Genomic DNA, 24,612 nt, shown 5'->3' with positions numbered 1-24,612 from the left:
CGTGGAATTGTGGGTCATATGGTAGTTCTATTTTTAGTTTTTTTGAGCAACCTCCAAACTGTTTTCCACAATGGCTGCATCAATTTACATCCCCACCAACAGCATATGAGGGTTTCCTTTTCTCCACATCCTCACTAACATTTGTTGTTTGTGTTCTTTTTGATGACAACCATTCTGACAGGTGTGTGATAGCTCATTATGGTTTTGATTTGCAGTTCCCTGATGCTTCATAATGTTGAGAATCTTATCATGACAGATCTGTGACATATTTGAATGCCCCTTTAAAATGAGGAAGTGGAGGCTTGAGAAGTGAATGACCTGCCCACGGTAAAGCTAAGAGATCGGTGGTCTCCACGCTCCAAGTTAGCTTCTTTCCACTGCACCTCTGCTCTCAATGAGACCCCAAATCCTTCAGTTATTAGAGAATCGGGTCAACCAGGGACAGGGAACCTACATTCTTCGAGCGCCTATATGTACCAGGCTTCTCAGCACCTGTAATAGACTGGCCCCTCCCAAGAACACTGGGAGCTGGTGTTATGGAACTTACATTACAGATGAGGTGACCCAGCCAAGGACACACACTGGAAATAACAAAGGAAGTTAGAATTAAGCTCCATGGGCTTAATTCTTAATTTTGGACGCCTTACATGTCTTGGCTTGAGCCACGTGCCTGAAGAAGCTCGTTGCTGTCCAACCAGACTGGTTTTGATACCTGCAGCTGGACCGAGAGAAAGAGCAGCCGTCTGAAACGGGTCTTACGCACTAGCTGGAGATCCAGGCCTGCCGTGGGATTAGCTGCTGCTTCCAGAGGAGCCCTCTGGGGAAAAGGATCAATGGCCAGACTGGCAGATCTAGTAGGGCTTTTGCAATAAAAGCTTTTCATGCCTCTTGTTCAAAGCGTTTAAGTGCCTTTTAGATCACAGACTGAACCATCGACATTATAAAGTGGAACCTTTTAATACCAAAACACACTTCCAGAGTAAAATTCCATTATGGGAAAAAGCATTTCACAGCACCAGGCTAGATGACAATTCTCTCACGTGTAATAGGATGTATGAAATGTTTGATGATAAACAGAGTTTCTCAGCATTGTAGTAAGACGACTTATACCACTGTGTGTGTGTGTGTGTGTGTGTGTGTGTGTGTACACATGAGAAGTTCCGACTCATTTTGGACACCGGTTTCTTTATCTGCAAATAGTGGGAATTGGACCTGCTGGGCTCTGAGGAGCTTCCTGCTCTCGGATTATACGGAAAAGCCATTTTTCCATTCTTGGTTTCCATTTCCCCATCCTTAAAATGAGGGCTTTTGAATCAATCTGGAAACGTAGTTGTAAGTGATAACTCAAAGTGGCTTAAGCAAAAAAAGAAAAAAAAAAAGTGACTATAAGGGCTCATGTCACTGAAGATCTCAGGAGTGTTCTGGGTTCAGGCAAGGGTGCGGTCAGAGGCTCCAGCAGCGTTACCAGGACTCGATTCCCTTCTGTCTCTTGGCATCGGGGTCATTCAGGCTCCCCCTTTGTGCTCCCCTCCCTTTGCCCCAGGTTCATATGCTCCCTGTTCGGCCACGCCAGCAGAAGGAGAACTTCTTTCCCCCAATGTTTCCACCTAAACCTCTGGATTGAATCTCATGGGCCCAGATTGGATCACAGGGATAAATTGTCTATCCCTGAGCCAATCACCATTTTCAGGTACAAACTACATCAATTGGCCAGGCCTGTGCCACATGCCCGCCCAGAGTAGAAGCTGGGAGTGAGGTCAGCCCGTTCTGACTGTAAAGTGAAAGTCACACAGGATGTTTCCCCATTGGCCTTGCGGAAGTTGCTGATGGAGGAACGGCAGGAGGATGTCGAGAGAATGAAACAACAGATATCCGTCTGGGGTAGGAGCTAGCTCTAGCTGGCTCCCAGGCTCATTCAAGCTGTAGAAGCTTATGGATAATAAATACTCAGTGCCTGCAACACTTTTGAGGTTATTAAATCCAACTGTTTTTGCTTCAAGTTAAAGAGACTGAGGCTCAAAAGGGAGAAGTGACTTGCTCAAGGTCACCTAAGTCTTCAGTAGCAGGCCTACAAAGAAAATTCAGGTCTCTTACCCTCCTCTCCAAGCTCCTGAGCCCTCCTCTTTGAGCTATGCAGCCAGGGAGGCCTCCTGGAAAGGGCTGATCCAGGGGAGTCTCTTCGCAGAGTCTGGTTAGGGCTTCGCTGTTTATACTTGCTTCCGCTGATAGCAACCCTTTGACACAGTCAATGCAGGCTGTTTCAGGTTGGCTGATGCCTTCCAAGTTTCCTTACACAGAGTCAGGAATCTCAGATGTCATTTCCGATTATGCTACTGATTTGCTGTGTACTCTTGGTCAAGTCACTTAACCTCTCTGGGCATCGATTCTCGATTTGTAAATTTACCTTATATCAGAGGTCCTGCTTCTCTCCCTACAGATACCTCTGGGATCTCTTGGGTTCCAGAAGGGGACCTAATAGACTCTCCCACAATCAGGGTTTCCACGAAGGCTTGAGAATCCTCTCTCTGGAAAAGTTCGTATTTTAACAAAGGGGTTTAAGGATTACGATGGCTTTCTAATAATGGGAGTGTTTCCGGCAGTGTGGGAGGGCATATGCCTGGCTTTGGGGAAGACACATCTGGGTTCAGACCTTGACTCCTCACTGTGTGTGACCTTGAGCAGCTGGTTTAAACTTTTCAGTCTCTGTTTCCATCTCTGGAGAGTGGGGACCTTTGAGACTGGCTGTGCTTGGGCCAGAGCACTTCAATGTGGCAGCAGGGGACGTGCCTAGCAGCAGCTGGTGTCAGTGGGAAATTGTCAGCACAAATGACAGCCTGCTCTCTGTATTCCATCAAGATGAATCCTCATCTGTATTCCATGCCGAATTACGGCAGCGACGTCACCATGGTTGGTGTCGTGGGCTGAATCGTGTCCCCAACAAGATGTGTCCAAGTCCTAACCCTGTACCTGCGAATGTGACCTTATGAGGAAACAGGATCTGTGCAGCTGTAATCAGGTTAAAGGTTTTGAGATGAGATCTTCCTGGGTTTAGGGTAGGCCCTAAATCCAAGGACTGGTGGTCCTTAAAAGAGGAAGGAGAGGGGGATTTGATGCACAAAGAAGTCCATGTGAAGACGGAGGCAGAGCCTGGAGTGATGCTGCTGAGGGCCAAGGAACCCTGAAAAATGCCTGGAGCCACCAGAAGCTGTAAGAGTCGAGGAAGGCTTCTCCCCTTGAGTTTTTGAGGGAGCGTGACTCTGTTGACACTTTGATTTTGGACTTCCGGCCTTCAGAGCTGTGAGAGAATACTCTTCTGTTCTTTTAAGTCACCATTTGTGGCAGTTCGTCGAGGCAGCCACAGGAAACTGATACAACTGCCAACCTAACTGCCAACCTAAGTTTATGATAAAAACAGAAACTTCGTAAGTCCTGTAGTGTTGACTCAAACTGCCCCTCTGACTATAAATTAAAAAACTCTGACTTCGGTCTTTCTCCCTCACTTTTCTCCCTCCCACCATTCATTCTCAGCATGTGCCCTGTCTCTCTGCTCAGGCTGATTACCCATGGACATTTCCCCTACTGAGCTGATTAATCAAAATACCGAGTCATTCATATCACACTTAGAAATTCCTGATCTGGCTTAAAAATAGTAACAGATACGCACACATAAACCCAGCTACAAACCAGAGTGATTATTGGTGATTTAATTCCCTCCCTGATCATAAGAGGAGGTGAAATTACACTGCAGGAATGCATTTTTAATGATATGTCTTTGCTAATAGAAAATATATTAATACACTATATGCGCATATGCTTTGGCGAGTCAGCCGCCCCAAACTATTCATTTATTCATTCAACACATTTTTATTGGGCTGTGTACCAGGCACTGTGCAAGCCCTCTGCTCTCAGGAATCTTTTGTCTGGTGCAGGAGAAAAACAGCTGAAAAATGCAATGACCCTGGATGTTGACTTTGGTGGCGAGTGCTTTATTTATGGTTCAAAATGGAAATGCTATATAAACAAAATTATAGAGATAGAAAAAGCTTACAACAAATATAATAATTAAAGTAAGGTAAAATAGGAAGGTGGATTCAAGAAAGTGGAGGAGAAGCAAGTATCTAACAGCTCACTTTCTCTCGTTTCCTGAGTCCATTAATTTTCAGATCCCACAATTCATTGATTCTGCTATGTTTTCTGTGTCCCTACATGCCTCATTTCTAGCCTAAATTCCATGGTCAGCCATTAAAATCATTACTTTATACAAATATTTAATTCTTCTGGTTATCTTAATAAAACACTTTGACTGAGTACTGTTCTGATTTTATCCAAGCTTTATCCATTACATGTGTGCAACTGCTTAGCTGAATATGACTGGGGAAAAACACAAAACCACACTGATTGTTTTAATTTTACATTAGTGACCACTAACCTGAACAGTTATAATATCTTCCCTAAACCTACTGACGCTCTGATTCTCCTATTTATCACAGCCCTCTTCCCCATTTAAACCTATAAAACAGCTTTCATTTTTCTTTTTTTTAAATCGATTGCACTTCAATTAAAAAGCAAATAAGCAACCCATTTAAAATATGGGCAGAGGAACTGAACAGACATTTTTTCCAAAAGAGGAAATGCAGATGGCTCACAGGAATACTAAAAGTTGCTCAACATCACCAATACCAGGGAAGCACAAATCAAAGTCACATCATCTCACACCTGTCAGAATGGCCACCATCAAAAAGACCACAAATAACAAATGTTGGCAAGAGTGTGGAGAAAAGGGAACCCTTGTACACTGTTGGTGGGAATGTAAATTGGTGCAGCCACCATGGAAAACAACACGGAGGTTTCTCAAGGACCTGAAAATAGGATGAGTGCTTTAAAGGGAGGATGCTGGGTGCTGAGAGGGGGGAGGTTGAGGGCACGGGCTCTGGAGTCAGAGCCCTTGGGTTTGAACCCCAGCGCTGTCCCTCATTAGCTGCAGGTCTAAAATAAGCTACTGACATTGCTAGGTCTCCGTTTCGCAGGTCCCTGGTCCTCGGACAGATCCGTTCCTGTTCAGGCTTGGTACTTTTTGGGTTTCAATGGACAGCCTGAAATTGATCAAGCTCAAATCTCCCTTGCAGTGGGCAGCAGCTGAAATCTCTGCCTCTCTTTCAGTCGTTCAATTGTAGCTTCCCTTTGGGCAGCTCAGAGCTTTGCTCATGCAGGTGCAATTCATTAATCACCCCAAGACTTCTGGGGCGTTTATATGGAGGTTTTAGGGCTGCGCCAGTGACTCCCTCCCTCCTGTGATCCCCGCCCCTCCGTCCCCAGTTTCCAACCACTCTGGCAGCTGAGACACCACCCTGATTCCTCCAGCTGAAAAGATTGTGGCTTTCTTCTGGAGTTCTAGCCACCAGGTGGCCTGTAGACTGGAGGGTGTCCTCAGTGGAAAAGTCAGATAAGCATGGATCTCCCGTGGTGGGGCTCCCTGCTTTCAGGGTTCAAATCCCCTTCCGTTTCTGCCTGCTGTGGGCTGCTGCCCTGCGGGAGGTGAGTATGACGGAGCCATTCTTTTTTTAATCTACATTCGCTCCTTGGGGTAATTCATCCGTTCTCACAGATAATCCATTGTCATTTCTAACAGGCCAACCACGTGCTCATGCTTCCCAAGTCTGTCTCTCCACCCTCTGAAATCTGTAGATATGGACATAAAGAAAAGGACCTTGGAGACCTAGAAGTTGGGGCCAGAGAAGTGGTGGCAGGAGACCCTGCGAAGGAGCTTTCAGAAAAGAAGAACAGAAACTAGGCAGAGTGGAGTTACAGAGACCAGGGGGAGGAAGCGGTTTAAGGCGAGCCAATGGGCAACAGCGTCAAATGCTGTGAGGAGGCCAGGTGAGATCAGAACCAAACAACGGTCATTGTAATTAGTAATGCGCGGTCACTGGGGACCAGAGCAAGGATGCTTTCGGTCATGTGAAAGAGGCCGACAGCATACTGGAGAGGTCAAAGAGAGGGTCAAAGAGGAGACAGAGACTGGAAGACACAGATGTAGGCGTTGGTGGCATGAGAGGGGCCGCAGCTAAAGAAGGTGCAGTCCGTGAAGGGTCACAAGACTAAGGTAGCCTTTTACAATTTCTCACGCGCCCCAAGCCACTTGCACCCTCCATGCCTTTGCATATGCCTTTCCCCCTGCCAGGAAGGTCCTTCCCATCCCTGTCTGCCCGATTCACATCCACTCATCCTTCAGAACTCCACTTGAAGGTCCAGCCTTACCCACAGCCACTCCCCTTGCTGGGTTGGGCATTTCTTCTTTCTTTCACACGCATACATATGTACGGTTCCTTCACGCCCTCCTCCTTTCCCTGTCACAGCTATGGGGGTTTCGGAATTCTATTAACTACCACTCCATCTCCTTTCCTCTGAGTTTTGCAAGAAACTGAAATATAGACACAGAATGAAACAGGTGAATATTAGAATGCAAACTTTATAATCAGTAAAGCTGGTTGGGAGAATATGGCTTGACCTGTGGATGAATGGGCTTCTTCAGACTCTGGCTTCAGATCTAAACTTTGGAGCAACTGCCCTCAGCCAAGCCATATGCAGTCAGATGCAGTGGGGTTCCCTGCCCCTTACATCTGTGGTCCTCAGCACAGTGCTTCTAGACCTGAGTCAGGAAGGCGGGGCGGGTCCTGACCTGAGCCTTCATATTCCTTGGAGGCAGGAGCAGGCAGGCAGGTCAGACAGAGAGACAGAGGATGAGAGAGGGAGAAGAAGGTACTCAGCCCCATGCTCGATTCCTTGTCTCAGTCTTACCAATCTCACAGGTCACTTCTAATTGGTGAGGAGTGGGTGGGAGAAGGGCTGAAATTCCTTTCTAACAGTGCTTCCCCTGGGATGCGGAATGGAATTTTCCTTAAGGGAAACTGAGGGTGGGAACAGCCATCCCCTCTCATAAGCAGCCACCCCCATCCTGTAACTGTCACTTCGTGTCCTTCTGTCCTGATAGAGTGTGGCCTCTTAGAGACAGCAGTCCTGTCTGGTTTATCCTCTCCGGAGATCCTCGCACAGCACCTGGGCCATAGTAGGTGCTCAGTAAACCTTTGTTAAACAGTAAATGAATAAACTTCAGTTAAACTACTGGATGTGCCAAAGGGCTCTGCACTATGTCCTGTAATCCTCTTAAAGCTGCTTCACAGATTTTTAAAACAGCCAAGGCCTTGCCTTATCTCTTTGCTAAGCTAAGGCCAATGACAGTGAAAAGAATGATCAAGTTCACAAATTATCCTGTGGCTTACATTTTAATTCCCAAAGATAAATGTTCCCTTGGTTAGATCATGCTCTTTGCTGCTGTTGCAGGTGTTAGCTCATGAAAATACTGGCTGAGCTCAGCGACCTGGTGTGAAATGCAAATCCTGGGAAATTCAAGCATTCTGGTGAATTGCAGCCTGGGTTTCTTTGATCAGTGGTCACTAACGGTCTGCAAGCCAGCCACACCCATGAGAGGCAAAACAATTAATTTGTTTGCTAGACATGAGTATAATTTATCAGCAACCTGGTTATTCATTCTCTCTCAAGGTATTAACCAGAGCCATAGATGCAGAAAAAGAGGAGAGTGGAAAGTCCACTGATCTAGTTTTAGTAGGTGGTGTGGCGTTATCTTGGCCTTGGAGTCAGACCGTCCTGGGTATAAAACCCCATTCTGTCATTAACGAGCTACAAATACAGTTAAAGGACCTGCTCTCACATGTTAGGTCATCATAATAAGACCTGGCTTTGAGTTGATGATAAGGATTAAATAAGTCAGCATCTTCTCAAGGCCTCCCATGATAGACGTGCAGTGATCTTTCATTCCTGTTCCCTTTCGCTGTGTTTTGGAATTCTGTTACTCTACACCCAAGCTTGACACTTATCTCAATGATCAGATTCCAGATTTCTGAAGATCTGGGGCCATGTGCTTTCTTCCCCGTGTAATCCCACATCCCCTTTGACATGGAGGAAGAACACAATCTTTGACACCTTACAGTTTAGTTCAAATCCTGCCTCCATCACTTATTGGCTGTATGACTTTGGGTGAGTTGCCTAAATTCTCCAAGACTTAATTTCCTCACCTGTAAAATGGGCTAATAATGGTACCTACTTCACAGAGCTCCTGGGAAAACCGAAGGAGATACTAGATATACAGTACTAGGGACCATGTCTGGCACTTGGTACCTGTTAAAATACATTAGCTGCTATTATTTTAAAATATTTGCCTATTAACTAATTGATAGGCTATGGTTTTAGCTAAAGCAAGGAGGTGGTGATGGTGATGATGTGTGGAAAAAAGGAAAAATGCATTTTCCATGCAATGACTATATTTGGCAACAAGTCTCTCCAATTCTCTTGTGATAAAAGGATTTTGTTTTGCTCAAAGCCCCTTTGAGTCTCATAATAATGCTTATATATAGTGCCTTTTGTCCTAGAATCTTGGAGCAGCCCTGAAATCAAAACATAACCAGAGTTGGATGGCTGCAAAGATAAAAGCAACAATTTGCTTTTGTTTTTGGAAAAGCTCTCATTCCTTTCCTAGTTTGCAACTTGGCAGCTGGATGTGAACATGTATGCGTATTTGACCTGGGTCTATGGCAAGCCACTGATGGTAAATGATGGTTGAGGCTTGGCTCCTGGAGATTGAGTGACGTGAGAGGTGGACCTCGTGATGTTTGGAAGGTGGGCAATAAGAGAGGGATGAGCTGAAGGAGGAGGAAACAACCTTTACTGAGTGCCTGCCAGGGGCCAGGAACTTTACACATGCTATCTCATTTAATCCCAACAGCTGCTAGTATTTGCAGATGAGGGAGGAAGCTCAGTGAGGTTAATAATTTATCCAAGGTCACACAGCAATTAAATGGCAGAGGGAGTTTCCAGACTTGGGTCTGCCTCCTTCACAAAACCCACACTCCTTTCGCATAACCACTTGCTTCTTTCTTTCTCTAAAGATGTTTGTCTTCACTTTCAAAAAGTGTGGAGTGGGAGAAAGGAGGAAAGCTGCATCGCTTGGGAGTTGGGCATGACAGATCCAGTGTGGCACGTGGGGAGTGGAATGAAAAGGAGCGATTATGTGGAGAGAAAGTCCGAGGATGCAAGCCCTAGATATCCTAGAATTCAATCCAATCTAAGACTCCATCAGTTCTAAAAGGCTCCATTATTTTATGTGCTACTAATTCAGAAAAAATAAAATCACCGCCAATTACAACTGGCATTGATTGTAAGATATACTCTGATTTCAGAGACATTAAAATGTGAAAAGCTTGCATGTTAGAACTGATACGGGATGCCATTGATCAGGGCAAGCCCTTCTCTTGTACTAGATGAAATTTAAAGCAGGACACAGGGACCGTTCTAGGTATTTTAAGCACAAAGGGATTTAATATAGGGGGTTTGGTACATATAAAATCGCTGAAGGGCTGGACTAGCAGGCAAAACTTGCCAGGGAAGCCACTAGCTCTGCCACAATCAAAAAGAGGAAGGATGAGGAAGTCACCACTGGTTCTGGAGAGTCTAGGAATTCTGAGAGAGTTCTAGCCACTTGCACAGTTAGAAGGCACACTGCCCACCACTCTCACTTCTGACACCAACTGCAAGTTTGGTGTGGAGTTCCCCAAACCACTCATAGGTTTTTTTTTTTTTTTTAAATAGAGGTAGTGGGGATTGAGCCGAGGACCTCGTGCATGCTAAACATGTGCTCTACCACCAAACTATACCCTCCCCCTGCTCTCAGTTTTGATATTTTGCTAGAAGAACTCACAGAACTCACCAAAAGCTGTTATACTCAAGGATGCAGTTTATTGTGGGGAAAGGATGCAGGTTAAAATTGCAAGGGCAGAAGCAGAGGCCAGGAGGGTTCCAAATGCGGAGCTCCAGCTGTCCTCGCCCCATGGAGTTAGGACAGTGCTACTTTCCCAGTATCAGTGTGTGACAATCCACATGGAGTATTGCCATCTAGTCCAAACCTCAGTGTCCAGAGTTATTCCTGGGGCTCCGTCAAAAAGGTGTGATTCATTGCTCACATCCTGCTCTCAGACTCCAATCCCTCTGGAGGTTGACCAATACTGTGTGACCCAAAGTCCCCACCATAAATTGCATTGTTGGCCCTTCCAGCATGGCCAGCCACCACCATAAGTCATATTGTTGGACAATCTGGTGACTCAAGGCTCCCAGGCAAACAAAGACACCCCTATCAGGCACAGCATTCCAAGGTTTTAGAGATCACCTTGCAGAGGCTGAGGACAAAGGCCAGGGCTCTTTTTGGGCAAGGTGAAATTCTCTATCACACAAACTGACAACTGGACCTGCCACCCAAGGATCACAGCGCTCCTACTGCCACCAACACAACTGCCCTCTGGCCCTCACGGCATTGGACACATGGCACTGGAACCCATGTGTTCAATCCCAAGACTCCATGACCGTGTTGACACCTCACTTTGCCTCCATATCTTCTTTGAGGAATCTCACCTGGGGAACCTCATTTGCATCCAGAGCCCTAAGACCTTGAGCACCTGGGAAATGTGGGTTTTGGCTGTGCAGTCCTGCAGCAGGAAGCGACAGTAGAAGGGGGTAGAAAGGTGTGTGTCAGTAGACCACAGCTGCCACTCCCCCTGACAAGGGGGCAGAAAGCAACCCGACCACAGGCAGCACACATCATCCCCAGCTCGCAGAGTCTCCCCAACACCCTGTGAGACAATCCAGTCGTTCTTAGAGGCTCACACATTAAAATTTTCTGTACCACTAATCTCTCAGAACTTAGAGAAGACAAGCAGCTATGGCATCTTGAAAACCTGCTCAGGAGATGGAAACGTATGAAATGATGCCTGGTTGGTGCACTGGTGGCGAGTGGTTAAATGTTCGGTCTTCTGAATCAGTCTCAACCTTGGCTTAAAGCCCAGCTGTATCGCTTACTAGCTGTGTGACCTTGAGTCAGTTACTTATCTTCTCTGAGCTTCAATTTTCTCATCTCTGTAGCTGTGGGAGGGCTAATCTCACTCCAAGGGTAATTGTGACAATTTCTTGCTATGTTGCTTGTAAATTATTAGCACAATTCTTGGAAAGTGCTTAAAACTTAATAAATGTCTGTGAGTCCGTTTCTGTTTTGTAAAAAGTTCATTTGTACTGGGGGGGGGGGTGGAGGGATAAATTGGGAGTTCAGGATGTGCAGATACTAACTACTATATATAAAATAGATAAACAATAAGGTCCTACTGTACAGCAGAGGGAACTGTATTCAGTATCTTGTAATAGCCTGTAATGAAAAGAATATGAAAAGGAATAAATATATATACACACACACACACACAACTGAATCACTATGTTGTGCACCAGAAATGAACACATAATAAGAAATCGACTACACTTAATAAAAGAGCTTAATAAATGGAAGCTGCTACCACCACCACCACCACCATCCTCCTCACCATTGATGCCATCATAATCAGGATGAAGGAAAGGAGAAGAGAACATTTTCCCAGGACTTTAAAACCTCATTCATCTACTTTTGACCTTAGACTTATCTATAATCATCAATTATTGTATCATTAAATCCAAAAGAACCTATTTCTTCTACTGTGGGCATCACTAGATTTGTTCAGCAGAGTGAGTAAGTCAGTGTTACCTTGTCTATGAGGCCTGGCAGAACAATTTGCTTTTCTTACTGCCTTCTCACTGCATGGAGTCTGTGTGCTACCAGTTAGCTCTGGTCTCATTACATTTTCTGACACCAGCAGCTGCGATTGTCATCAGTATGGACTTGGAGTCAGCCAGATCGATTGGCCACTAGCAGTATGACCTTGAGCAAATAATTCCATTTCTCTGGGATTTTGTATCCTCCTCTGGACACTGGGGATTGTGTTACCCACCTCTCGGGGTTACATGAGATGGTTTTCCCAGCACATAATAAATGGTCATAGGAATCACAGTTACTAGGATCTGTGGACATGTCTGGCTCTCCCATTGGATTATAAATCTGTAAGGGCACCATGACTGGCACATGGTCAATGCAAAAAAAGTCCTTGCTAAAATGGAACTAAGCACTCTGGGTCCCTGGGATGGGATGAGACATCAAAAGGGGATTGAGGAGTGGAAACCAGAGGCAGGGTACTCAGAGGACTTCCAAACATATTCTGCTCCGCGTCCCTCTCTTTCCCCTCCTCCCAGCAGGTAATAACTCCTTGGGTTGTTTTTAGGTGACCTACGCTGAGCAATGACACCCTAGCAGCTTTGTTCCAGGAAGATCAAAGTCCTTCTCAGACATTACCTCACTTACCGCCCATCAGCCTGGGGAGGCAGAGAACTTGTTGGCCCAGGATGATTGTTTCCATTCTACAGATGAAAACAACAAGGTCAAGGACGGGTGATCTGACTCATCCGTAGATCCAAGGTCTGCCGAAGCCAGCCGGGGCAGTACTGCTAGTGACTATCATGCTTGTCTGAACTTCACAGACTGGGTTTCTGCTATGGTCTTGCTACACCAACCTCCCCTCCTTTTCCCAAAGTGTCCCATACCATTGTTCCCTTTCTGTGCATTTATGCTTGGGTTACCGGGGTTGGAGGATTCTTGGAAATAAAAGAGTGCACATCTATATGGACCCCATGTATAGATGTTAAGCTAGTCTTCCCTTGCTAGGCAGCTGGAAAAATTTTTATTCATTGGGCTGAACCCACTCAGGGGTCACCTTGCTTCATCCACAATGACCCTTTGGCCAGGAATCCCTTTACCTGACTATGCCAGCATCTTGTACAAATCTCTATCACAGCACCAAAATTATTTCCCTAGAAGAATTATCCTCATGTACTGAGACTGAGCATAGAGGGGCAGTAAAAACCACATTTGGAAGTAGATTCAGGGGCCTAGAATCCCTTAAACTTTTTGATTTTTTTTCCTCTCTAAGAACTGAGATAGTGTATGTGGAAAAACACAGGACCTAACACATAGTAAGGTCTCCCCAAAATTAGTTAAACCAGACCCCCAGAGTTCCCATTGGTTAGCCCAATGCCTGGCTCACAGTAAGTGCTCAGTAAACATTTGTTTGCACTGTACAGATATTTTTGGAACATATGGCAGGACTGTACTCATGAACCTTTCCTCCCGACTGCAATTCTTTTTTTTTAATTGTTGAAAAATTATTTTTATTTTTATTTATTTACTTTTTAAATCGAAGTATAGTCAGTTTAGAATGTTGTGTCAATTTCTGGTGTATAGCATGTTTCAGTCACACATATACATACATATATTCCTTCTCATATTCTTTTCATCACAGGTTACTATAACATACTGAATATAGTTCCCTGTGCTATACGTCGGGACCTTGTTCTTTATTTTAAACTGGTAATCATATAGGCTCAAATATACTTTAAAAAAATCTACATTTTCCTAGTCCCCTCCCCCATATTTTATGATTTTTTCTTTTTTCTTTTATTAAATATAGTCAGTTCACAATGTTGTGTTAATTTCTTCTGTACAGCCTAGTGACTCAGTTACACACATACATATATTTCTTTTCATATTCTTTTTCACTATAGGCTATGACAAGGTATTGAATCTAATTCCTTGTGCTATACTGTAGGACATCGTTGTTTTATGATTTTGTTGTCCTCTTTTACATCTTTTACATCTCTTGCTGTTCATTGTGGTTTTCATCACATTTCCAATTGTGATTATCTTTTTACTATAGATTCTTGTTCCTTTTCCAAGTTCAATTCTTCAATTCTGAAGCCCAGCTCTGGCAAGTCCTTACTGGTCAATCTTCTCCATAACCCTGATCTTGATACCAAGCTATCAGCACATAAAAATCCATTGAGGGCCTCCTATGACCCAGAGTTGTATCCCCACCTACAGCACCTCAGACAGGCAGCCTCTGGGATGGCAGCCTGGACTGATGTCCTGCCATGCTCTGCACTGGCAGGACATCTCAGCACATGTGAGTGATGTTGGAGCTGAAGTCAACTGCCTTAGAACATGGCTGCGTTTAAGTACAGTTTATCAGTAAGCCATCTGACTTGGGGGGAGGGGGCCATGAGTTCCAGAATAAATACACTCTGTTCTCATCTTGGGATACTCCAAGCATTTTTGCTGATTTAATTGTGCTTCAGGGCTGGCCAACTGTCAACCCAGCATGGATGCAGGGATATTTCTTCTGCATGAGGTTAGGGGAACACGGTCACAATATGACAGGTGAGCCCTGTTCCGAGTCTTCATAGTGTATGTATCTGTGTGTGTGTGTGTAGAATATCTTTCTTTCAGTGGATTATGGCCACAGATTCTTGTGGGAGAATTCCACACCCCTGAGATGTGTGACTCTTGAGACTTCGCTGCCGACAGTCATTCACTGCACGCTCCCCTTGTGTGTGTGTTTCCGTCAGGGTCTCAATAAGAAGGAGATGACACATTGAAACAGGGTAATTCAAAGAGGGTTTATTTGCAACAAGAGTATTAGCAATGGTGTGGGGGTGGGATGGAGCAGTAATTTGTGGCACAGCAGCAGTCATTGTGTTATCAGCTGCGAGAGTCAGGCACAAAGAGAGGGAGCTGTCACTGCAAGCTGGAGGGGAGGGCCAGGAAGCAGTGGACTTCAGCTGAGGGCCCAGGCCAACGGGAGGTGATCTTGCCAACAAGGATCCAGCAAAATACTCACCTTCAGCAACAATTTTCTTTCCTTCCCTACTGGCCAAACCCTCCAGAAGCCAGGGGCACAAGAACCTAGAAGTAGTTTGTACAGCTCAGCCTCATGGGGCTGAGGGCAGACTAGAGGAGTATCTGGAGCACGTGAGGATATCTGGAGGGGCAAATGTGAGTCGTCAGACACAATACTGAACTGTCCAATGGACAGAGTCATTCTGGGTTTTGTGAGGACCAAAGGTCCCACAATCTGGGGGGTTCACTTTAAGAAAATTGTACAAAAATATCTTACCTTGGCAAATAAAAACAACCCCAAAACTGTCAACACAAAACTTTGAAAGAGACTTGTGCTCACGCTTCATTGATTCACTGTAAATCTCCCTCTGCCTATGGCTTTGGTGATTTTGACCTAGAACTGTGTCCACAAAAAGCTTACAGTCTCATGAGTGATGAAGGCTTAGACGATGCATGATAATTACAAAGCAAATGGTGGCAGGAGAAAATTACAGATGGAATAACTATGGAAGGTTAGGCAGACATTGAAATAGGCTTTGACAGACATATAGGGCTTAGACACATGTCTGTGGAGGGACAGAATACTATTACTACTACTATTTATTGAGCATTAACTACGTACAAAGCACTGTCTCTAGGTTATCTCACTTAATTCTGACAGAAACAGGAAACGGAGACTCGTAGAGGTCAAGCAGTTTTGGTCACAAAGCTACAGAGTGGAAGAGCTAGAATCTGAACCGGGAGCTGTTGCTTCCACAGCCAGGCCATAGCGCACTGAACCAAGCTGCCGAGGGTTCCAGGGTGTGGACCAGAAGGTGGGAAAACGCAAGCATCAGCAGGCAGATACGCTCGGCCAAAGTGGAACATAGGACTTCTTTTGTATCCAGCTCTTTATCAACACACTTATTTAATTAATCAAGCTACTTTGAACAACAGCAATATTTATTTCGGTTCCTACGGCATTGACACGTACAGCATTTTACCAGAAGGATAGACTCAGGCTGTGGACCACATTTCCCAGAATCCCACGGGAGCACACGAACCGGGAGCGCCTTTTCCCTGTAAAAGACTCCACTTCCCAGCATGCAGTGGGAGCGCGGGATCGCGGCTCCCGGCATTCCTGGGGAGGCGGCGGGGGCCAGCGCAGGCTCCGCCCCGCCCCGCCCCGGGCGTTCCCGCTCGCTCCGCCTCTCCCGCTCGCCCGAGCCAATTGGAAGGCTCCATACTGCAGGGTGTGACGGGGCCGGCGTCGCAGCGAAGTTGCAAGTCGGCGAAAGCGGCGGGAAGTTCGTACTGGGCAGAAGGCGACGGGTCTGCGGCTCGGGGTAGGGCGCCCGCTCGCGAAGCGGTCCAAGGCGCCGGCTCCGAGCAGGGACCGCGGAGGGGGCGGCCGGGGGCTGGGCTGGCGCGGGGAGGTGGCCGGGGGTGGACTGGCGCGGGGAGGCCGGGCGGCCGTGACCTCGGGCGGCGCCCGGGGCTGCTGACGGCGCGGCTCGGGCGTCCTCTCTCGCCGGGTCTCCCTCAGGCCCCGCTGCGGCCCCGCGCTGTCTGCACCGGCCAGGCCGGTTCTCTGGGCTTAGTTCCCCCTTCTGACGGCCTGTAGGCGGGTCAGATTTGCGCGGCGCCCGGGGTGCTCGGCCCGGTCTGAGAGATGGCCTCTGTGGGCCGGCCTGGACTGCCGAGGTCCCTCCGCCATCTCGGAGCTCACACTGTGCGGGGGAAACGGAATAGAAGCAAGCGCGACAATTTGCAGATGCTGAAAAGCTCCCTTAAGATGAGGACAGGCGGCTGTGGGCCGGAGGGGTAGGGGCGAGGGAGGGCATCTCAGAGGAGGCAACATCTGACTTGGACCTGAGATGGGGGAAGGAGCCTGCGCCCTTGGGGATAGCCTTCCAGGCCTGGGCATGGGGAGGAGGCCGGCCGGTTTCTAACCTGCCATTGTCCGCGGCAGGCCTGGTGGGAGCTTGCGCTTGAGGGCGAAGTTCAGGGCCGTCCAGCTCCGTGAGGAGTTTTATGAGGGGTATTCGCGCTCCTCTGACAGTTCCTCCTCTGTTCTCGCTCCCTGGCTGCAGGGTGGCACCCTACACTGGTGCAGCTGTAGTCAAGGGTAACAAGTAATTTTTCCTGCTGTCGAAATAAGTTTAGGCTCTGGTCTCAAAACTCTCAGGTAATCTAAATTGACAGATAGCACCAGAGTAGGTGGGTTGAGAGAGAGGGAGGAGAGGTAGACACTTAGGTTCCTATTGAGGCCACCCATTTTTGTAACTTCTTTTCTACCAAGTTACCCCCCCCCCCCTTTTTTTTTTCCCTTGCTTTGTATTGCGTGTTCCTTTCCCTCCCCCATCTCCCCTTCTTGGAACAGCTTGGAAATACCAGTTGTGCTATTGGGAGGTAGTGGGTTTAGGGAGCTGCTGAAGAGCCTCATTAATTCTTTTTCTTTTTCTTAAACTGGAATTGCCCATCTGTTGACTCTGAAATTTGCAAGAATTAAAGTAGGGCAGCATTTATTTTTAAGAGTTCAGAATAATGGCACCTTACTTTTCACGATATGCTGAGCGTGATACTTTTGGGCAGAATTTAATCTACAATTTTAAAGCAGTTTCAGAGGGAGGCAAGGATTCGTTATATAATCATCTTATTCAGATTATGTTGATGCTTTCCGAAATGGCAAGTAGTAATTGGAATTAAGTTTCTGGACAGATAAGGTTGTGATCATCTGCTAGCTGTGGAAGGGAATGTAACTTAAGTGGTCACTTAACAAGGGCCTTCTCTACTCAAGTTACCATAGGTGCTGTTCTCTGTGCACCTCAACACTGCTAATCAGAGTCTGAGTTAGTGTAGTAAGACAGTTGAACTCGATAACAATAAACTTGTGTTAAGCATTACTGGCCATTTAATTCTAGTCTGTAGGACAAATACCAGGTTTAGAGTGTAATGGCTTCTTATGTTCAGTGCTGCAGAAATTATGAGAGGGTATTTGTTAAACAAATGAGAAAATGGAGGAATGTGTCAAGCCTAGAACCTGGCATATAGTGAGTTAGTAAGTGCCCAGGAAACGGTTATATGGAAAGCTTATGCTGAGTTTTATTCCAGGATGCAAGTGTATATTTTAAAAATAACAGTAATGCATTCAAAATGTTGACAGACCCTAAAATTAAATTTCTTAAATAGGCCAGCTTTTTTTTTTTAAACTTGAGAACTAATGTGAAATAATAATAAATATATAAGTGAATGTCCCAGATGTCTAGGAAAGAAAAACAAGATTTTTATTTTGACAACTATGTTTTTTTTTTTCCTTAAAGCCATCCCTAATAAGATATGTGCTATGAATAGAATTTTGATTTGAAAAATAAAACTTTGAAAGTATTTTTGATTTGATAAATAAAGCTTACTGAAAATGAAGCAAAGCTTAAAAACTTACCTTCTATCAAATGAAGGACGATTCATGAATTTATGCAAATGGGCAAATGCTGATATCTCCATATATCAGGCAGGGAACCTAATGGAAATTAAACGCTGCCTCTTTGTGTGTGCCGGTGAGGCTTTCATGGAAATTGGTCTTGATGGATTTTGAGAATGGATTGGTAACTGAGTAAGACTGGATAGTATATTTCAGATGGATAGGATATTTTCCATGCTTGCCAAGGTTATTTTGCAGAGTGAGCAGAAGTGGACTCACTTATTCACCAGACGTCATGTGCCTGCTGAACACCGGGAACTGTGCAGGGTGCAGTCTATTCTTGCTATTGTACTGTTTTGTCGAAGCAAGTTTTCTTTTAAATTAATAGAGATCGTTTTTTTTTTTACTTTGGTTATCTAGCATCCAGCACACAAGAGGTCAAATATGTATGACACATTGGAAAAACTATACTCTTAGAGATAAAATGTAGAAAATACGAAATTTTTAATAAGGATGAAAGATTAATTTAGAAAGGTGATTGAATCTTGACAAAGCATTTAGCTTGGGGCTGCAACCAAGATGTGTTTATACTGTAGGATACGTTTGGCGCCTTTGACCAAAATTCCTGTGACTGTTCTTCCTTGCCATTATAAAGACATAAAGAGGGCCGTGCCCTTTGATACTTTTCCCCTTTAGCTTCTGAGGGATATTTAAGTACCTAACATTCTGAGGTGGTGGTTTTGATGTAATTTCATACACTTACCCAATTATTCCTGCTCCATCTCTCCCAGTGTTTTAAATCTTTGCACTCAAACTCAAGTGCATTCCCTCATTCCTTTCTGGAAGACATATGGACAACACTTTAAGAAAGAAAAGCTCTCTAGAGAGCCCAGAGAAGTATGAAGTCTGGCCTTCCCCCTGTAATCGGAGTTTGATTTTTAATATTCCCCGGTAAATACTGATGACAGGAAACTACTTGTAGTAACATTCTTCAGTACATTTATTAAGAATTTTGTTAGCCACAGCATTTTTTGTCAACTTTGTTTGAATTGTATTATTTATTTAGTGTTCATGTAAGTTCATGGATTTTGATGATTCTTTGCAATCACTCTTCTCTCTCCATGGGTTCTGGCCCATAGGATAGGAACCAGTACTCTAAGATTTGAAAATTAGATGTTGTTCACACTGGAGGAGTATTAAACATATACAGACACTAAAGTGTTTATCAATAGTAAGTGGGAAGATACACTAGACGGAAGTCATATAGTTAAACTGCAAGGTTAATTAATTTGAGATTTAGGAATGTTTTTATTTTGATCATATACTTTTTCAAAAATTGTGTACTTTATAGTAAGGACACATTTGTCTTATGGAGCTCAATATCCAGAAGGACATAGTGGGTCCCACAAGGGACTGAATGAGAACTGGACAGTCATTAGAAGCAAGGACAGCACCATCCCACTCTTTTTACAGCTCTGTAGTTTCTTTCTGTGTGTTTATGTCATTTGCTCTTTGCAGACAGGCAGTCTTTCTGCTGGTTACATTTGGGTCTGCTCCAGATCTAGCTTCTTGTTTCAAGAACCCCAAAGAGACTTCATTATCTGATTATAAGTTGTAGCCAGAATTAAAAAAAAAAAAAAAGTCATGAAGTTAGAAATCTTACAGCTGACTACAGCTTTATTTCAGATTAATTGCTTTTCTCAGATTGTTTTACCACGTAACAACTGAAGAAACGCCATTGATGATGATACTATGTATAAATGCGTTGTGATCACATTTCATAATACTAAGTTCTGGGAAGTGCTGTTAAGCTTTCAGTCTTCACAGACTGTGTGTGGAACATGGAGACACAGGAAGTTGCCGTTTCTACTGGCAAAGTTGCTTTTGTTTCACTTCTTATTGTAGTTTACTTCGATGTGGCAACAGAGATATCACAATACAGATTATATCTAGTTATAAATTCTTTGTTAGAGGTAATAAGACAAAAGAAGTATTTAGGAATCAGGAAAAAATTTTAAAAATTCATTTAAAAACTGGGAGGTTATATGTAAGAGTCTTAATCTTACTGGTTTTACAGGCTTTTAGAAAACATTGTAGAAAGTGTGAGATTTTCAAATTTACATTACCTCATATATTGCTGGTAGGAATGTAAAATGGTACAACTACTCTGGGAATTAGTTTTGCAGTTTCTTAAAAAGTTAATTGCACGTATGAACATATGACCCAGCAGTTGCACTCCAGGGCATTTATCCTGGGAAAATAAAAACTTACATTCACACAAAGACCTGTATGTGAGTGTTCATAGCGGCTTTGTTGATAATAACCAAAATCCAGAAACAGCCCCATGCGTCCTTCAGTGGGTAAATGGTCAAATAAAATGTGGCATAGCCCTGTAGTGGAACTCCAGTCATAACAAAAAGGAACAGACTGTTGGCACAAGCAGCAATTTGAATGGGGCTTAAGGCCATAGTACTGAGTGAAAAAAAAAACAACAATCTCAAAAGGTTGTGTGATTAGGATTCCATTTACATAGCATTCTCGAAATAAAATTATGGAAATGGAGAACAGATTAGTTTAGGCTGAGGTGAGGGCCGGGTGAGTTGATGTGGCTAAAGGTGTAGCGTGATGGTGTTTCTCTGTGGTGACAGAACAGGACTGTATCTGGATTATTGTGATGGTAAGATGTATCTTCATCCATGATGAGCTGTCACAGAACCATATACACATGTACACACACACACACAGAATGTAAAAGCTGAAATTTGAGTGAGTTCGTGAATTACTAGCACTGTCAGTGTCAGTTTCCTGTTTGGTCGCTGCTGTGCTTGTGCACTGTGTGGCTCTGCCACGTTCTATACATGTTTTATTCACTCACGAGGGGCTGTAGGTTGTTTCTAGTAAAACATTTGGCTGTTGCACGTAAAGCTGCTGTAAACACTCATGTACAGGTTTTAGTGTGAATATAAGTTTTTAATTTTTTTTAGGATAAATACTCAAGAGTGCAACTGTTGGGTTGTAGGGTTAAGTATGTGTTTAACTTACTAAGAAACTGCAGACTTTCCCAGACCTATACCGTTTTACAATCCTATCATCACTGTATGAGAGATTCATTTTCTCCACATCTTTACCAGCATTTGGTGATGGTGGCATTTTTTAAAGTCAGCCATTTTGATAGGTATGTAGTGGTATCTCGTGGTGGCTTTATGATGATGAACATCTTTACCTGTGTTTATTAGCCATTTCAAGGGGTTCAGAACGAGCCTCTCCAAAATGTGCCACTAGGGCATGTGGATTACCTTAAGCCAAAGACAGTGGAGACCCAAAAGACTCAGGAAGAGCTTTTTACCTCTCCCCTCAACTGCCTAAAAGAATTTAGGTAGGGGGCCTGGCTCAGAGAGACCTTGTTTCAGAGATAACTTTTATCTGAAAGACCTGTTTGGCCTCTGATTACCTGACATCTGATCTTACTGCCCCGTGAATTACCCTCCTCTCTTTTGAAGGCAGCTCCTGTCCCATTCCTTAGCTCAGGGTGGCATATAAGCCTCAAGTGCCAGACTTGCTCTTGGGTCTCATATTTTTACGGAAGTGTAATTAAATTTGTTTTTCTCCTGTTAATGCCTATTTAATATAATGAATACACCAGTCAAAAGAACCTGGGAAGTTAAAGGGAAACATTTTTCTCCCTACACATGCATAGCTTATTTGGTGATTTGTCTTTTCATATCTTTTGTCCATTTTCTAATTGATTATTTGTTTTCTCCTTGTTGAGTTGACTGTATCCTTTATATATTCTGAATGCAAGTTCTTTGCCAGATACGTGATTTGTAAATGCGTTCTCTCAGTTTGTGGCTTGTCTTTTTGTTCTCTTCCAGTGTCTTCTGCAGCACAGAAGTTTTTAATTTTGATGAAGTCCAACTTATTGATGTATGGATCCTGTTTTTGGTGTCATGCATGTCTAAGAACTCTTTACCAACCCCTAGGTCAGGAAGGTGTTCCAAGTTTTCTTCTAAATGTTTTACAATTTTATGTCTTACATTTATATCTATGAACCCATTTTGGGTTAATTTTTGCAGGGTATGTTGTTTATGTTTTGGTTTTTTTTGTGTGTGTGTCTGTGAATGTCCAGCTGTTCCACAACCATTTGTTGAAAAGACTATGCTTTCTCCATTGAATTTTTTTTACCTTTATCAAAAATCAATTGACCATACACTGTAAATTATATACAAAATGAAGATAGGAGGAAGTGAATAATTAATTATGAAAATTAATACAGATTGGTGAAGGTATGACATGGCTTGTGTCTTGAAAAAATATGTGTAGATTTGAGAGGAAGTGAGAAAACATTTTTACATTTTAGAGAATAGCATGAGCAAAGCTAGATCCTAGAGAAAGTAAGTAAGGACTGGCTGTTTGGGGGAGTCATGGGAGTGAGGGGGAGGAGAGAAGTAAAGCGGGGATAGTTGGCTCATGAGTGTAGAAAACTGCTGGCTAATTTATGGTTAGTTTCATTGGCCACTTGAGGTATTGTAGGTTCTTGAGCAGAAAACGGGTGGTAGAAATGGTCTTCAAGAGACGTTTTATGGCCATGTATGGCAGTAATAGGTTGGTAGGAAGACCAGGATATAGCCATGACCCTTAACTTGACTTAGCACTTTGTGTTACATCTACCAGAAAGCCAGAAAAAGTGGTGCCACTTCAGAGCATTAAGTCCTTAGTGTTTCCTAGAGAAATAATGGTAGATTTGCCACTGTCCTCAGTGACGGATACTGAGAACTCTGCTGGATTTTCAGATTCCCTCATATTAATGCTACTTTTAGTAATTTGTACATCTGGGAAGAAGAGTAGTTTCTGTTAGCTCATTGTTGATGTGGGTGACGTTTCTTATCAGGCCTAAAAAGGGTCCATGATGTGAGCAACTGAAATGATAAAAACAAAGAGTTGACACATTGGTCCAATGAGGAAAAGTTAATGGCATCACTTTTATTTATCGTGGCAAAGAAGAGACTCAGGGATTATGTAGTCAGTATCTGCTGATACTTGTATATGAAGAACTGTACAGAGAATGATGATGACCAGTTGTCCTTCAAAATCACCGAGGACTGAATGAGGACAAACGGATCAAATTGTAGCCAATGAGTTTTTAGTCTGAGGGAAGAATTTCCAGGCGATAAGAACATTAGATACTTCATGCCAGTGATCCAAAGGGTCTTAGATAGAATAGGAAACTAGATGCGGTTTAGGGACATTTTGTTTATAGTCAGGCAATGTGACAAGTGACAGCCCCCCAGTCCTAATTTATTAATTTGTGATAAAAAAAATACTCAGTTTCTGTTTTCTTAACACCCACTTCAGTTCTTGATTTCTTTCCCCGAACAAATTACAGTTTTTTTTCCCCTCTGTTCATCTTTGGGAATCTTATTTGGTTTCTGCTTTCTTTTTGTGCATTTAAAAGATTATCTTGGTTGTAGATTAGACTTAGGTCATTTAAAAAATAACCACTCAACAAAGAGAACTTACTTCATGTCAAACTACTAAATATCCATGCATTTCTGCCTTTAAATTTAGAACATGGAAAGGCATACCCCATTTTTACAAACATCAACGGTGACTTGTTGAGCAAGGGACTTTCCTGCATAGGTTACTATGATGTGTATTAATGAAAGAGTGGCAGCGTGAAAGTCTTTAGTGCCACCACTTCTTTGTCTTCACAGTACCTTTTCTATTTGATTTAATTTCTTTAGTCTGACTCTTTTCTACAAGTCTAGATCTTTTTTCCACTGAAATGTAGAGATTGACCAAGAATATTTCACTTGTGACTGCAACCCTTCAGTATTATCACGAAGGGTTTTTTTTTTTTTTTTTTTTTCTGCAGAAGAGCAAGCTCTTACAGTGCTGTGCAAGCTGCCCATTTAAAACTATCATTGCTTGGCACCTATGCCCTAGTGACAGTTTGACCAACATGTGAGCAGGCACACTGCCATCCTGACAGATGGGCGTGCGTAGAGGCAGCCAAGAAACCATGTATCTGCATCTAGTGTATTTGTTAAGGGCAGGATTCCCAGTCGGGGATGTTCAAACGTCTGTCCATCCTGAGCTTTCACGCCTATGGATAAAGGGATGTCATCATTAATCTCAGCTTCTGACTGAGATTCCATGGGTATATAAGAGCTTCTTGGCTCTTACAGAAGTAGGCAATTGGGGACAATCAGGATAATTGTTCTCTCCTTCATCATAGGACTACTTCAAATAATCCTGTCCTTTTTCTCCCAGCCAGCTAGGTTTGCAGTGAGTAAAAACCTGCTCAGACATTGTCCCACTACTTCTAGAATATGCGCTGTTTCATTTGTTTTCTCGAGTACAGAAGCTTTGAGGTATTTATGGTTTAGATAGTGATGTACGTACTTGGAGTCAGGTAGATCTGAGTTCAGAGATTGCTGTATGACAGGACAACCTAATTTTACCATCAACTCAAGGTAAAATAATAGCTATTTCATAAGGTGGTTGTGACAATTACCTTTGAAACATGAAGAGTGAATCACTTGGTATAATGTCTGGTCCACTG

At 43.8% G+C, this 24,612-nt stretch overlaps 1 protein-coding gene across 3 annotated transcripts in view; it reads left to right on the top strand.

Moving 5' to 3' along the window:
- The first annotated feature begins 15,877 nt into the window (after nt 1-15,877).
- Nucleotides 15,878-24,612, top strand: part of VRK1 (VRK serine/threonine kinase 1) — a 91,929-nt gene continuing 83,194 nt past the window's right edge. For all 3 annotated transcript variants that reach the window (XR_012507396.1, XM_074365064.1, XM_074365063.1), the window contains exon 1: nt 15,878-15,975. The gene's annotated coding sequence lies outside the window, so the exon portion shown is untranslated. The remainder of the gene's footprint in view (nt 15,976-24,612) is intronic.

The sequence above is a fragment of the Camelus bactrianus genome, chromosome 6, assembly GCF_048773025.1.
Source record: "Camelus bactrianus isolate YW-2024 breed Bactrian camel chromosome 6, ASM4877302v1, whole genome shotgun sequence".
NCBI lineage: Eukaryota > Metazoa > Chordata > Mammalia > Artiodactyla > Camelidae > Camelus > Camelus bactrianus.
This window is presented reverse-complemented; position numbering and strand designations above follow the sequence as displayed.